Genomic DNA, 12464 nt, shown 5'->3' with positions numbered 1-12464 from the left:
ATTTTGGTGTACGGCGAAGAGGAGTACAAGGTCTCACGCATTTTGGACTGTAAAGTTTCTAAGGGTACAGTGTTCTATCTGGTGGATTGGAAGGGTTTCGGGCCTGAGGATCATACCTGGGGACCTTTGTCCAACTTGCATTGGCCTGATCTTTTGAAAGATTTTCATTTTGCCCGGGGGTTGCCGGTGTCTTTGGGGGAGGATGCTGTTACACTTCGGCAGAGAAAAACTTCCCTGCGGTGTACGTCCCATTCACAGGCTACTTTGTGGAGCAGATACAGGTTGCCATGGCGTCTGTACAAGCTACGGCGGAACCCGTGTCAGCTGACACGTCTCGTACCAAGGCACGCCCCCCTTACGGGTTTAAAACTGCCATCTTCCAGCGGGCTTGATGCTGCTAATTAGTGTTTCTTACTATTTGCGGTTACGTCCGTTTTCCTTCGTGAAATCTTGTCGCAAAATCCCGACTTGATCTCCTGGTTCCGACCCTCGGCCGAACTTTTGGATTGTTACCTCTCCCATTCCATTGCCACTTTTTATAGATCGCTACGGTATCGACCCGGAAAGCCCCTGGACTGCCTTCTCTACGCCCTTATCATTGTCGTGATCTTCTGGTATTTGACGCGGAACGTTACTTGGATTGTCCTTCCCTGCTCCTGCTGTCTTTGCAACTCATTCATCAGCAGTTACTCGGAACACCTCAGTTGCTCCAACCCTCATTTGGGAAGCGTGTGTTTCAGGTAACCAACTGTGTTTGTTTTCTGCTATTTCTGCCAGCGCCATCTTTGACTATTGTACCTTATTTACCTACTGCTCTGTTGGTATTCCTCTCTACTAGATTTGCGACATTCATTGAACTCCAACACTCAACAAACTTATTTTCAAAGTGCATATTGATGCTCTCCTGCTCCTGCACCAACCCGGCTCTAGCGCAACCCTCGTGCCGCCTGGGTTTACTTCCCTGTACTAACTTACCTGTTTATTATTTTTAACTGTCGTTTTCTCCAAACCTGGAAATTTTTAACCTTTGAGAGTCCCACAATTCAGGTCTGTAGTTTTGGCTAAAAGAACTCTCTATAGGAAAATCCATTAGATTAATTCACTCATCTGGGTTTACTTCTTTACTTGTAGGTCCATTCCGGGGAAAGTTCCACTCCAATCCCTGCCTAGGTATTTCCTGTCCCATACTGTGCTTGATTGCTTACTTGTTTTCTCAGCACTGTCTACTACCTTTGTATTCCTTTGCAGCATTGGTATTGCGGTGTGTGTTCTCCCCGCTCTTTTATTCAACTGACATCTCTGCCTGTTCCAATAGAAACAGCAGAGAGGTATGTTGTAAAGAAGAGCCCCTCTTTGAGGAAGCCTGAGTCTTGTACTCAGGGGAGCTGGAATTGGAGGCTGAATATCAATTCCTGTCTACATATTGTCTCCAAGGTCATCTATCTATATTCCTGACCTATTTACGGAGCAGTGAGTAACAGCTTTGCACCCTGAAGTCATTTCACTGAGAATTGGCATGTGTGGCTGTCTGACATACCCCAGAGCAGAGTTGGTGGCATGCTGCATACTGGGTCCTTCTGTGCTCTCTCCCGACCTGTCACCACTCCCGGGTGTGGTGCCGCTCATTGCACACCATTGCAGTGCAAATATCTTGGAAACCATACATCCTAGGGCCTGGACCTCGAGTTTTGTTCCTTGCGACGGGATGTTTCTTGTTTCTCTTCCAGGTCACTGTTTTTGACTATTCTCCAGTTTCTTTTCAAGATTGTAGGGGTGTTTGGGCATTTGTTGGATGCTTTTGATGGTATTTGAATTACGAAGGGTATAATGAGTTGGTCACTCCAAAGTATTTCAATTGTTGGTGCTGTTGTAATGAAATCTTTATTGGCGAAGATAGCATCTAGCCTGCTGTGTGCGTCGCTACTTTCTGTTAGAAACCTGAGGGCATCCCCACATCTACTACCCTTGGATCATCTGTGCAGGTGGCAAGGGAAAGGCCAGCGCTTTTGGATACTGACCCTGGGGGTGGAGAAGCAAGGGAGGATCACCTGGTGGAGTGTCCTTGGGGATCGGGAATGGGATGTTCAAAGGCGAGATGCAGTATTCCGCATTTCGTTTCCAGGAAGAAACCCTATATGCCAGAGACAGTAATGGGATATTGTTATTCATATCCTATTGAACAAGAAAATGATAGAAGATTAACAGTGCAGACATGCCAGAAAGGGGGTGAAAAGGATTAGATGGGTAAGATGAGCGAGACATGGTATCCCCTTTTTCCAGTGATGACCAGCATAACCCTCCCCGACCTTTATGGGCTATTATAAGCCAGCTCCACTCAATACCCCATATGTGACACTTAACAGTACTGAGATGAGGAAGAGGAGCCTGAGAGTAATGCACACTAGACTATCCCAACACTTTAGTACTGAGATGAGGAAGGTGCCTGCAAAGAGTAGTGATGGTCAGGCATGTCCACTTAATCATGGTCAGACAAATCCAATTGGAAGTACACACCTGCAACCTGTCAGAAGTTTGCAGGTGTATAAAGGTATACACAATTTAAATCAGCAAGAGAAACAGGTAGGGCTGTTGGAAGGAGACCAGCAGGGGACCCGCTTTCAGAGAAAGCAGCAATGGTGGGACCTGCGAAGGAGCCACACAAAGCCCAGAAAGCCTGCCCAGCCCAAAGCGAGTTGGGCCGTTAGGCTTCTGCAGGGGCAGGGGCATCTGTGGCAAAAAAAACAGGAGGGGATGCTGCGGGACTGGAGAAGAGAGCAGAACATTGTCCGCGTCCAGAAGGAGGCAGCAGAGCAACCAGTGAAGCCAAGGTAAGTCTTGAAGTGTGAGTGAGGCTCAAAGCAGCTGGCCTGCCACCACAGAACCACGCCAAAGACTGCTGAGTGTGGAGAGAGGCACTCAGTAACCAGGGGCCTTCCTAGCATGTGGCAGAGAGGTAATGCTTTACCAAAGGGAGGGAAAACAGAAAATAAACATAGTACTTACATATTAATACCCAACCAAATGGGAACTTGAATTTGAGCATATTGATCATTTGTTAAGCACCGAACTGAATGAAATTGTATGGAACTTGAAATGGAGCACTTTGAATATATGGTGAATACCGAATAAAATGAAATCTTTCAATTAAGCCTGTTGAATATGAAAGAAGAAGCTTTATGGCCAAAGCAAATAATTAGACAGTCAAAGAGAAAGTGCCCATATGATATTTGCCTATAAAACAAAGCACACGTGTGAAAGAACGTCATACAAAGGTGGGACAGGAGTAAAACCACCACAAAGTGAACTTTACAAACAAATTCAATGCGGTAAAGGCCAAAGATTGGCAAGAGGTGTGTGACATACTCTGGTAAGGCCAGGAGGCTACTGAGGAGAAGCCAGAGTAGTGTGAATATTGTCCATAAAGGCAAGGGGCCAACAAAGAGAGGGATCCTGGTTGCGGACTTGTGATGGGTGGATCGTGTGGTCTGACAACTACGTGTAGATAAGTGATCCCTGAACTTTGAGAACCAAAAGACATTGTGGAATAAACCAAGAACGGGCCCTCCTAGAGAGTGGATGAGTTAATACAGGAATGTGGTCAAGCTGACCTTGAATTTTGTTAAATCTTTTGTTTGAAAAACTGAAATAAGTACAAATGGCAAAGCTGAAGTCTTGGGGAAGAGAACCCCGAGAAGTGAGGAGTAATATTTGGTGTCTTGAGAAGAATCCTCAAGACCATTTTTCCTTTGAATTGTATTGCTTAGATCTTGGGGAAAGGAACCCCAAGGATTATGTGGAACTGTATTACCTTGAGTGGGAAAAAGGTAATTTTGAGACTTTTGTGGAACTTTCTTGAACTTGGGTAAGGAAAGCTGAAGAAAAAGCTAAGAGCTGGAAGAAGCTCAGAACTTTATGTAGATCACAATTTCCCTGATTATTGACGCCCTACACATTGCTTACCTTTAGTTATGAGGGCAAGGATAGGTTTTGGGACACAGACAGACTTTTAAGTGGAACTCCTTAACTCAGAATTTCCTTAGTTTCGTTCAGGTAGGTGAATCCCACCTTAGCAAAGGGCAAGTTAGGCTTTCTACAGTCCTGATTTATACTTTAATAAATCAGTTTGTTTTTAACTTTGGGTCTGTTTGTTTCTTGCTGCATAATTCCTTCACGTTTTTCCATTTGTCGTAGTTGTATTGTCTCCAGCTGCTTAGTGTTCTCTGTGAGTTTGCGTTCGATACTTTGAGCCAGATGTTGAAGTCGCTCAGTGTGATCAGGTGGTCGTGTGTAATGGCCATGTTGGTGACAGCTTGGGATGTTCTTATTGTTAGATTGTCCTTGTCCTTGTATGCCATGGCAAGTCCTCCTCCTCTTTTTCCTTTTCTGTTGGCCATTTCGATCTTAAAGGTGTCAAGAAGGCAGCTGCACAGTATGACGTTGCAGTTTTCTGTTATACAGGTTTCCGTGATGAATATGATTTCTATCCCTCTGCCACAAAATAGATAGTAGATCTCTGTTGTGTGTTTGGACATAGATCTGTCGTCGAATAGGTTGCAGTGTATATTTTTGTTTATTGCAGTCTGTTTCTTCTATGACTATCTTTTGGTGGTCTTGTTAATGATGCTCATTGTTGGGGGCAGTGAACCAGTTAAGCTCTGTTGTATCAGTATCTTCATTAAATAGTTCAGTTAGATTTCGTATAGTGTTTACATCTTCTTCTAGCTCCTTTTCTGTTCGCGGTTAATGGTGCCATTGGTCCCTTTTTGTGATGTATGGAGTGAAGGCGTGTCCTGTCTTGTTTCTGTATGTCTTGGATTGTTCCCTTTGGAGTCCTGAAATCCTGCTGATGTGTCTAATGTTATTGGTCATTGGTTGTGGATCTCGCAGTTGGTCTGATGATATTAGGGCATAAGGTAGAGTAATTGTACCCTAGTTCTCGAGGGGGCTCTTGGATCAGCAAGCCAGGAGGGTGTACATTCCATTTCTGTGTTTCTGTTGCCTGGCATGGTGGCCTGATGTGAATCCATTTCAGTTGTCCTTTTTATGTAGTTTCTTGCACGTTGTCTTTTCCTGCATCATTGCATATTCAGTGTATCTGTGACTTCCTGTGGTTTTCTGTTCAGTGCTTACCTGTGTTGGTGTTTGTTCTCAGTTGTAAATGCCTTTGTGTACGTCTGAATCCCCATGGTTTGTGCAGTGTGTGATAGTTGCTGATGTGGGTTTCACCCTTCGGTTGCTTATGTTTTTTGTTCTGTACTTAGGTGTGTTGGTTCACTGTTGCTAATGCCTTCCTGTGAATCGGCGGTTGCTATAGTTGCAAAGTCTTGTTGTTTGTGCAGAGTGTGGTGGTTGCTGATGTATCATTTTTCCTCTGGTTCCTTGGGTTTTTGTGTTCACTGCTTGGCTGTTTTGGTGTTGGTTCACAGTTGCAAATGCCTTCCTGTGAGTTTTTTGCCTTATGCATTGTGGGGTCTTCTGGCTTTGTTCCCAGTGTGGCAGTTGCCAATGTGGGTTCTCCCTGTTTATTCCTCCAGATTGTGTTCTTTCTTCTTTTTCTCCATTTCTCCTTTCCCTTTTTTTGGGTCCCTTTGGTTGGCCCTTTGGTTTTCTTCCTTTTTGGATCACAGAGGCGTTAGTCTTCATGTAATGTTGGGTAGGTTTCATCGTGCTGGTTGGGTTCTGGGTGTTTATTAGGTTTGCATGCTACTTTATATTGTCGGAGTGCTGCGTGAGTGTTTACTCTGGCAGGACTAAACTCGTTTTGCTCTGGAGTGAGTCTTTTTGCTGGTTCTATCATCAAGGAGGCAGACCCTGGGTGGGCCCTGATCCTAAAACCAATACCTTCAGTGAAGTGCAGCAGAGTGCTGCTTGCATGTTTACTGTGACAGGACTGTACTCGTTTTGCTCCGGAGTGAGTCTTTTTGCTGGTTCTATCGTCAAGGAGACGGACCTTGAGCCTAAAACCAGTACCTTAAGCAAAGCGCAGCGGAGTGCTGAGTGAGTGTTTACTGTGTTTTCTGTTGCTTTTCTGCTGCGACTGTGGACACGTCGTCTGGTCTTAAAGCTTTTTCGTGTCTCACAGAGGTGGCCAGTGTGAAACCTTTAGCCAGTGTGTTCCATTAATGGAACGGCTATAAGCGGGCAGGAGCGAACAGCCCGAGTGAGTAAAATGCACGATCACTATTGAAGAAGAATAAGGAAAACATACATTTAGCTTTATAGTCAACTTTAAGTTTCCTTTCTATTATCTGTTATCTGTGGCCAGGGAAGGGCGCCTGGCCGTGACTGGAGTCATTCCTGTGCCGCTCTGGTAGTACGCAGTGGACTCAGTGTAAGCTTTTTAAGCCAATTAACATTGTTAAAAGTTCTCTGAGAACGCTGAAACTGGGCGTGTATGCCTTGAAAGGAGGCTTTTCTCTGCTGTGTTTACCAAACAAATGTAATAGACCTGCATGTGCAAAATGTCAAAAATGTATTCTTTGCACAGCGGTGGTCTCATGGATGACCTTAGAGCACCATGGTTGGAGAGTGCTTTTGTCAGCAAAAGGGAAAATACTAACCAGTTGGGAGAGCAGGAAAGGCTACAAGGAAAATGAACCCCTGTTCACCCAAGAACCATCACAATGGGGCAAATACATAAAAATGCGGAATGCAATCAACTCAAGTTACATTCAGAAATTCCTTTCAATTTATCGCCACAGACCCCTTGTAATCCTTCAGATGATTTTAAAAAAGCGCTATGTTTAGGGGACTGGAGAATACGGTTACCACCACGGCTATTCAGAAACGTAATCAATGATTGTTTAGTGGCAAGGAAATGTTGGAACTTGAGTGACGTCGATCGATTTGATCATGTGACTAACTATAGCCTGTTGTTACAAGGAGAGGCGAAGGCTGAAAGAGGAGCACTCCATTTAGATGACTCAATTGTGGGTTCAGCTGTGGAACCTTTAATGAGTCCTAAGCAACATTCCAATACGCCATCTAATAATCGGAACTCTCTCAATATATTGCAGCCGCATGCTCTTGTCTCTTCTAGAAAATCATGTTCATAGAATGCTCCTAGTTCTATCACTAAACCCACAATGGGTGCACTCTCCCGGCTTTGAACTTTGTGTTAACATCTCTATTAAACGTTTTTGAAATGCTCAAGCATGAGGTTCAGACTAACTCAGGCATTCTCTGGGAACTTTCCAAGCATGTCTCTCATACAGAATCATCGTTGGTCGGTTTAAAAACAGCTACAAATACAACATTATCAGATGCCCTCAAGGAAATACATGCTGCTGTTGAGCGGCAAGACATCACTTTTAGAGAGCTTAGAAAGGACAACTCCAAAGTAAAATCTATTATTGAGGACATGTATATACAGAATGACCAAATGTTAAAGAACATCAGCTCTTCTCTTCTACGGACGGTTGCTGAGCTCAAGCAGGTGGAGGGATCAAAATGACTTGATATTAATGACACTCCTCTTTCGGAATCAGTATTGGAAGAGTTTATGAGATTGGCTCAGATTTCGAATGACGGCATAATAAGTGATGTCTCTAATCTGGCTTACACTGAGATGAGATTGTTTGACAGTACCGCAGGTTCATCTCTACTTGGCCTTGAACGGAGAGGCCAGAAGGCCAGGCAGAGGAATAAGAACAGAAGGAATAAGAAGGGTGAGTGCGGTCTTCCCTCTCTTCAAGCTTCCAAATCAAAGAATTGTAAGCCTATACGTATTAAAAACTCAGCAAAGTCAACTTTTATTCGAGCTATATCCTTGTTTTCAATGGATCAAAAACAGTGCGACATGAAAAGGAAATCATCAGTTGGGAAGGGGTCATTGCAACCCACGCTTAAGGATATTTCCACGGTGCAAGTCTCTACGAGCTCGCAAATACAATCAACTACCCAAAAAGACACCAAAAATTGGCTCCTATCGTTTGAATGAAAGGAAAGAATTCCTCTTTACAGCTAAATGGCATAAAAAAAGCTGGGAAACAGTGTTTCGCAGGAGGAGCTTGTGGTGCAATACATTAATCAAAGATAACTAAAACAACCTTGGGTTCACAAACCGAGGAAAAGGCTGATATGCGAAAGTTCAAACCGATTTTTTACAAAGCAAAAAATCAGAGTTACGCCCCAGTAAAAAAAGAAAACGGTAAAACACAGATGATCTCTGAGGTCAATAGAACTCTGTTAGAGGCAAATCGAGTTGGGAATACAATTAACACAAGTGTATCATCTACGGAAATTCCACAAGCTAGAAGACCTGCAGCTGACTGTACTAGTTCTCATGATTCCCTAGGTTCTCCTAGTAGTTTGTTGACCTCAAGGTCATCTCCTGATCAACCTTTTGCAGTCCCAAGATTCTGGGCCAGTTGGTGAAGAAAGGGGGTGAGAACAATGCACTCAATCATAGTAGATTTTTGTCTATCTAAAAGAACATTCTGATTCTGTATCTTTTAGAATCAACAGACATTGAATAGGTATGCTTCCCATACACAAATTGCTCCCATATCACCGAACATGGTCTAAGGTCATTACAAGCAGCCGATGCACTGTTACTGGCTGGGGAAAATTTGTATCGGGCATAGAAATCTCTTCAGTATTGTTTAAGTAAGAAATATATTATGTTGCCAGTGTGGGAAACAAATAATCATAATCAACAAAGACAGTCTGCTCTTAATGCTGGATCTGCACTCTTAGACTTGAGACCCCTGGCAGAAGTGTCCTCGGGTAGTCATATCTTCACAGATCCAAAAAATAAATGATGTAATATGCTACCCGATATAATCAGCCAGGTAGTCAAGAAGCTCAGGACATGTGAAAATTTGCTTTAGTAGGTAGTATTCGGAGGGTGTTGGATTGGAACACGCAGGGTTCCGCATCATTTTTCAAAGGGGGTATGCAGGATTTTGTTTTTGGAAAACATGATCTAATTTTGTTTCAGGAGACATGGTTGACCCATCGCCCTCATCTAGATGTTTTTTTTAATTGCATAACAATTGGCTACTAAAGGAATGGGTGGTCATCCAGTTGGTGGCTTGTTAATTGTTTCTAGATGTTCTCTAACAGTTAACCTGGAAATAATACCATTTATGATAGAAGGGATTATGGCAGTTAGGATCACTTTGAGAGGCCCTTGCTCCCTTGGGTCTCTGGTGATATGATATGATATTTTATTTGTATTGCGCTTGTACACGAGTGTTTCAGAGCGCGGCTAGGCAAGGGAGGGGAACAGGGGAGAACAAAAAACAACAACGATCTTACTAGGCACAGTGACATTGAGAACGCGCAAGTGCATGGGAAAGGGAAAGAGTGCATGGAAGGGATGGAGTGGAAAGTGCAGAGCAGAGGAGAGCAGATAAATAAATAATTAATAAAAAATAAATAGAAAATGGAGGCAATAAACAGTGCAAGTGCAGCCAGCAAGTGGCAAGTGCTGTGTTTATGGCAGCAGACTGGTTAAGTCTGCTAAGTGCAGAAAAAGAAAAAAAGGGTGGGAGGCTGTATGGCTACAGATACAGTCCACCAGTGTAAGAGGTGGCCAGGAGGCAGTGCAGGAGGGCAGCAGCGTGAGCAGGTACCTGGGCCCACGGGAAAGAGGTGGCCAGGTGCACAGTGCCAAGAGAGAGCTGGTCAGCAGGGCAGAGGGGGGGAGACGACAGAAGCAAAGAGGAAGGTCCTGAGGTGTTTCCGGTACTGGAGATGGTTCTCCTCAAGTTTTAGAGTGGCAGGGAGGCTGTTCCAGAGGGAAGCCCCAGCCCAAGATAGAGATCTACCACCAGCTCATTTCTTTGAAAAACGATTGACCTGGAGGGAGTTAGAGGTAGAGGAGTGAAGAGCTCGAGAGGGGAGGTATTTGCAGAGGGATAGCTGAAGGTATTTTGGACCCAGGCCCCAGAAAGCCTTGTGGACAATGCAGAGGGTTTTGAATTTAATCCTTGCCTCCACTGGGAGCCAATGGAGAGATTTCAGAGCTGGAGAGATAAGATCCCAGGGCATGAGGCCAAGGACAAGTCTTGCAGTCCTGTTCTGGATAAGCTGCAGAGGGCGGAGAGTAGAGGCAGGTAGATTTAGATAGAGGCTGTTACAATAGCCCAACCTAGAGGGAACCAGAGCTTGGGTGACAGTGAGCTCTGAGGGAAGGAGAGGAGAGGCAGCGTACCTCTGAGGAGGTGCAGTAGGAAGTTTGACTTTTTAGAGACCTCAGAGATATGGGCGGAAAAGGAAAGGGTGGAGTCAAAGATGACCCCAAGGTTCTTAGCCATGCAGTTACGGGTAGGAGGGGGCCCAAGGGAGGCAGCCAGAGAGTGAGGGAAAAGGATGGAGATGGTGTGCCGATGAGGAGGATCTCAGTCTTACTGGTATTCAGACAAAGATGATTGGCGGCACACCAATCTTGAATGGCAGTTAGCCAGTGAATGAGATGAGTGACATTAGCATAGCACTGGAAATTTGAGCAGAAAATGGCAATGCAGTGGGCAAGAGTTGCCAGGTATTGATTGAAAATCCAGGGTGAGAGGTTTAACCCCTGGGAACCCCACAGGTAGAGAGGAAGATAGATGATAGGAAGGACCCCAATTGGACCTGGGAGGTTCGAACAGAGAGGAAAGAGGTCAGCCAGGCCAGAGCCTGATCAGTTATACCCAGGTTATCACGGAGACGGTTGAGTAGGATGGTGTGGTTGACTGTGTCGAAAGCAGAAGAGAGATCATAAAGGATGAGGACAGAGGGAATGTTAGAGTCCAGGTTGGAGAGCAGATCTTCACAGATGTTCAGGAGAGCAGTTTCCATGCTTCTGGCCGCTCTGAAGCCAGACTGGTGGTCATGGAGACAGCCAACAGAATCTGAATGAAAGTTAAGCTGAGAGATGGCCAGCTTTTCCAGGAGTTTGCCCAGAAAGGGGGTAATGGAAATTGGGCGATAGTTAGCCGGACAGGAAGGATCATGGTTATAAACATCTATTGGAACCCTGCCTCGTTCAATTTATCTGTCACCATTATCCGATCTTATAACTAAGATAAAGATTGAATATGGTTCAGTAGAAATAATAATAGCAGGAGATCTAAATACGCAGTCTATTAGGTCAAAAAAAGAAGCTGGTTCATTGAGCCACAAAGACTGTTATCTTTTCTGTTGAGCTGGGACCTGATTTTAGCCAACGGCAATGTAAATATAGACTTACCACCTCTCTTCAAATGGTCTCCAAGTAGCTCTTTCTCTATAATTGACTACCTAATAATTTTTGGAAACCTGTTTGCTGACTGTATTGACTTTCGAGTCCTGAACAAGGGATCTAGTGAACATAACATTCTTGCAGGCTCTTTTATCTTATTGTTTGGAAGGGAGGGCAGGCTACGATGGGAACCACATGGTAAATCACTCTAAGAACAGAGTGATTAGGTTCAGGCTAATTGGAACGTGCTTGAACACTAAACATGGGGGCTATGAGTACTCTCTAAGCTAAGGAGCTGGAAATGATTTGGTCCCCTTTAAACGTCATTGGGATCTGGATCCTCTGGGTCCCTTATATAATCCTCAGTACAGAAAACATCTGCATGCTTACAGTGAGGTTACCAGGCAAAGAAAGAGACCTGAGATCTGCCCTTAGAAATCTGAAATGTTCTTCTAAAACAGATATGGAATATAGTTTGTAGTCTAGGAGATTGAGGAACATGTACATAAACTGGTCTTGCTCGAACAGATACCTACAGACTCAGTAGAATGCTGAGCTGATGATGAGTACCTTAGCTCAAAGTAACTCTCTCAGCTTTTGGGTGTTAGTTAACAGCACAAAGTGCTCTCAAAACCAGGCACAAAGTAATGTCATCTCAGAAGCAGTTTGGGGCGAGTACTTTGGGAATATGTACAAAGCAAAAGAAGTGAGAGTCTTTCACTTTGACAGTGAGTCAAAATGGCACCTCCCGTTGGACGAGGATTTAATCTTGGATCTTATTAAAAAACCTTCTGTCTCGAGGACGTGTGGCCCAAATGGCTTAAGAAACTCAATTTTTAAGTCTGATGCACGGATCTGGTCGAGAATCCTGCCGTCTCTGTGTAGAGAAATCTTAAATAAAAGAAGGATTCCAGCATCTTGGAGGATGGTGGTTGTCATACCCATTTACAAGAAGGGCGATCATACAGATCCTGCAAATTATCGTCCGATCGCCCTTCTTGATGCAGACAGCAAGATTTTCGGCGGGCCGTGTCGCGAGAAGTAGAGAAATGGGTTGATAGAGAGCAGATTCTTTCTAAATTACAGACAGGTTTCAGGAAGGGTCTTTCCACCACCCTGAATGGTCTAGTACTGTCTGTAGTGTCAAATGGGTCTTGGAAAAGAAAGGAGCATGGTTAGATCTGTCGCAGGCTTTTGACACTATTAATGGAGATCACATGTGGATGAAATTGGAACAGTGGGAAATGCATAGATAATTGCTGAATATTCTCATTAGTTTTCATGATGACTCGGG

Source organism: Ambystoma mexicanum, chromosome 6q (assembly GCF_040938575.1).
Source record: "Ambystoma mexicanum isolate Mex_15411 chromosome 6q, UKY_AmexF1_1, whole genome shotgun sequence".
Classification (NCBI taxonomy): domain Eukaryota; kingdom Metazoa; phylum Chordata; class Amphibia; order Caudata; family Ambystomatidae; genus Ambystoma; species Ambystoma mexicanum.
The sequence above is the reverse complement of the archived record's forward strand: the minus strand, read 5'-3'. Positions refer to the sequence as shown.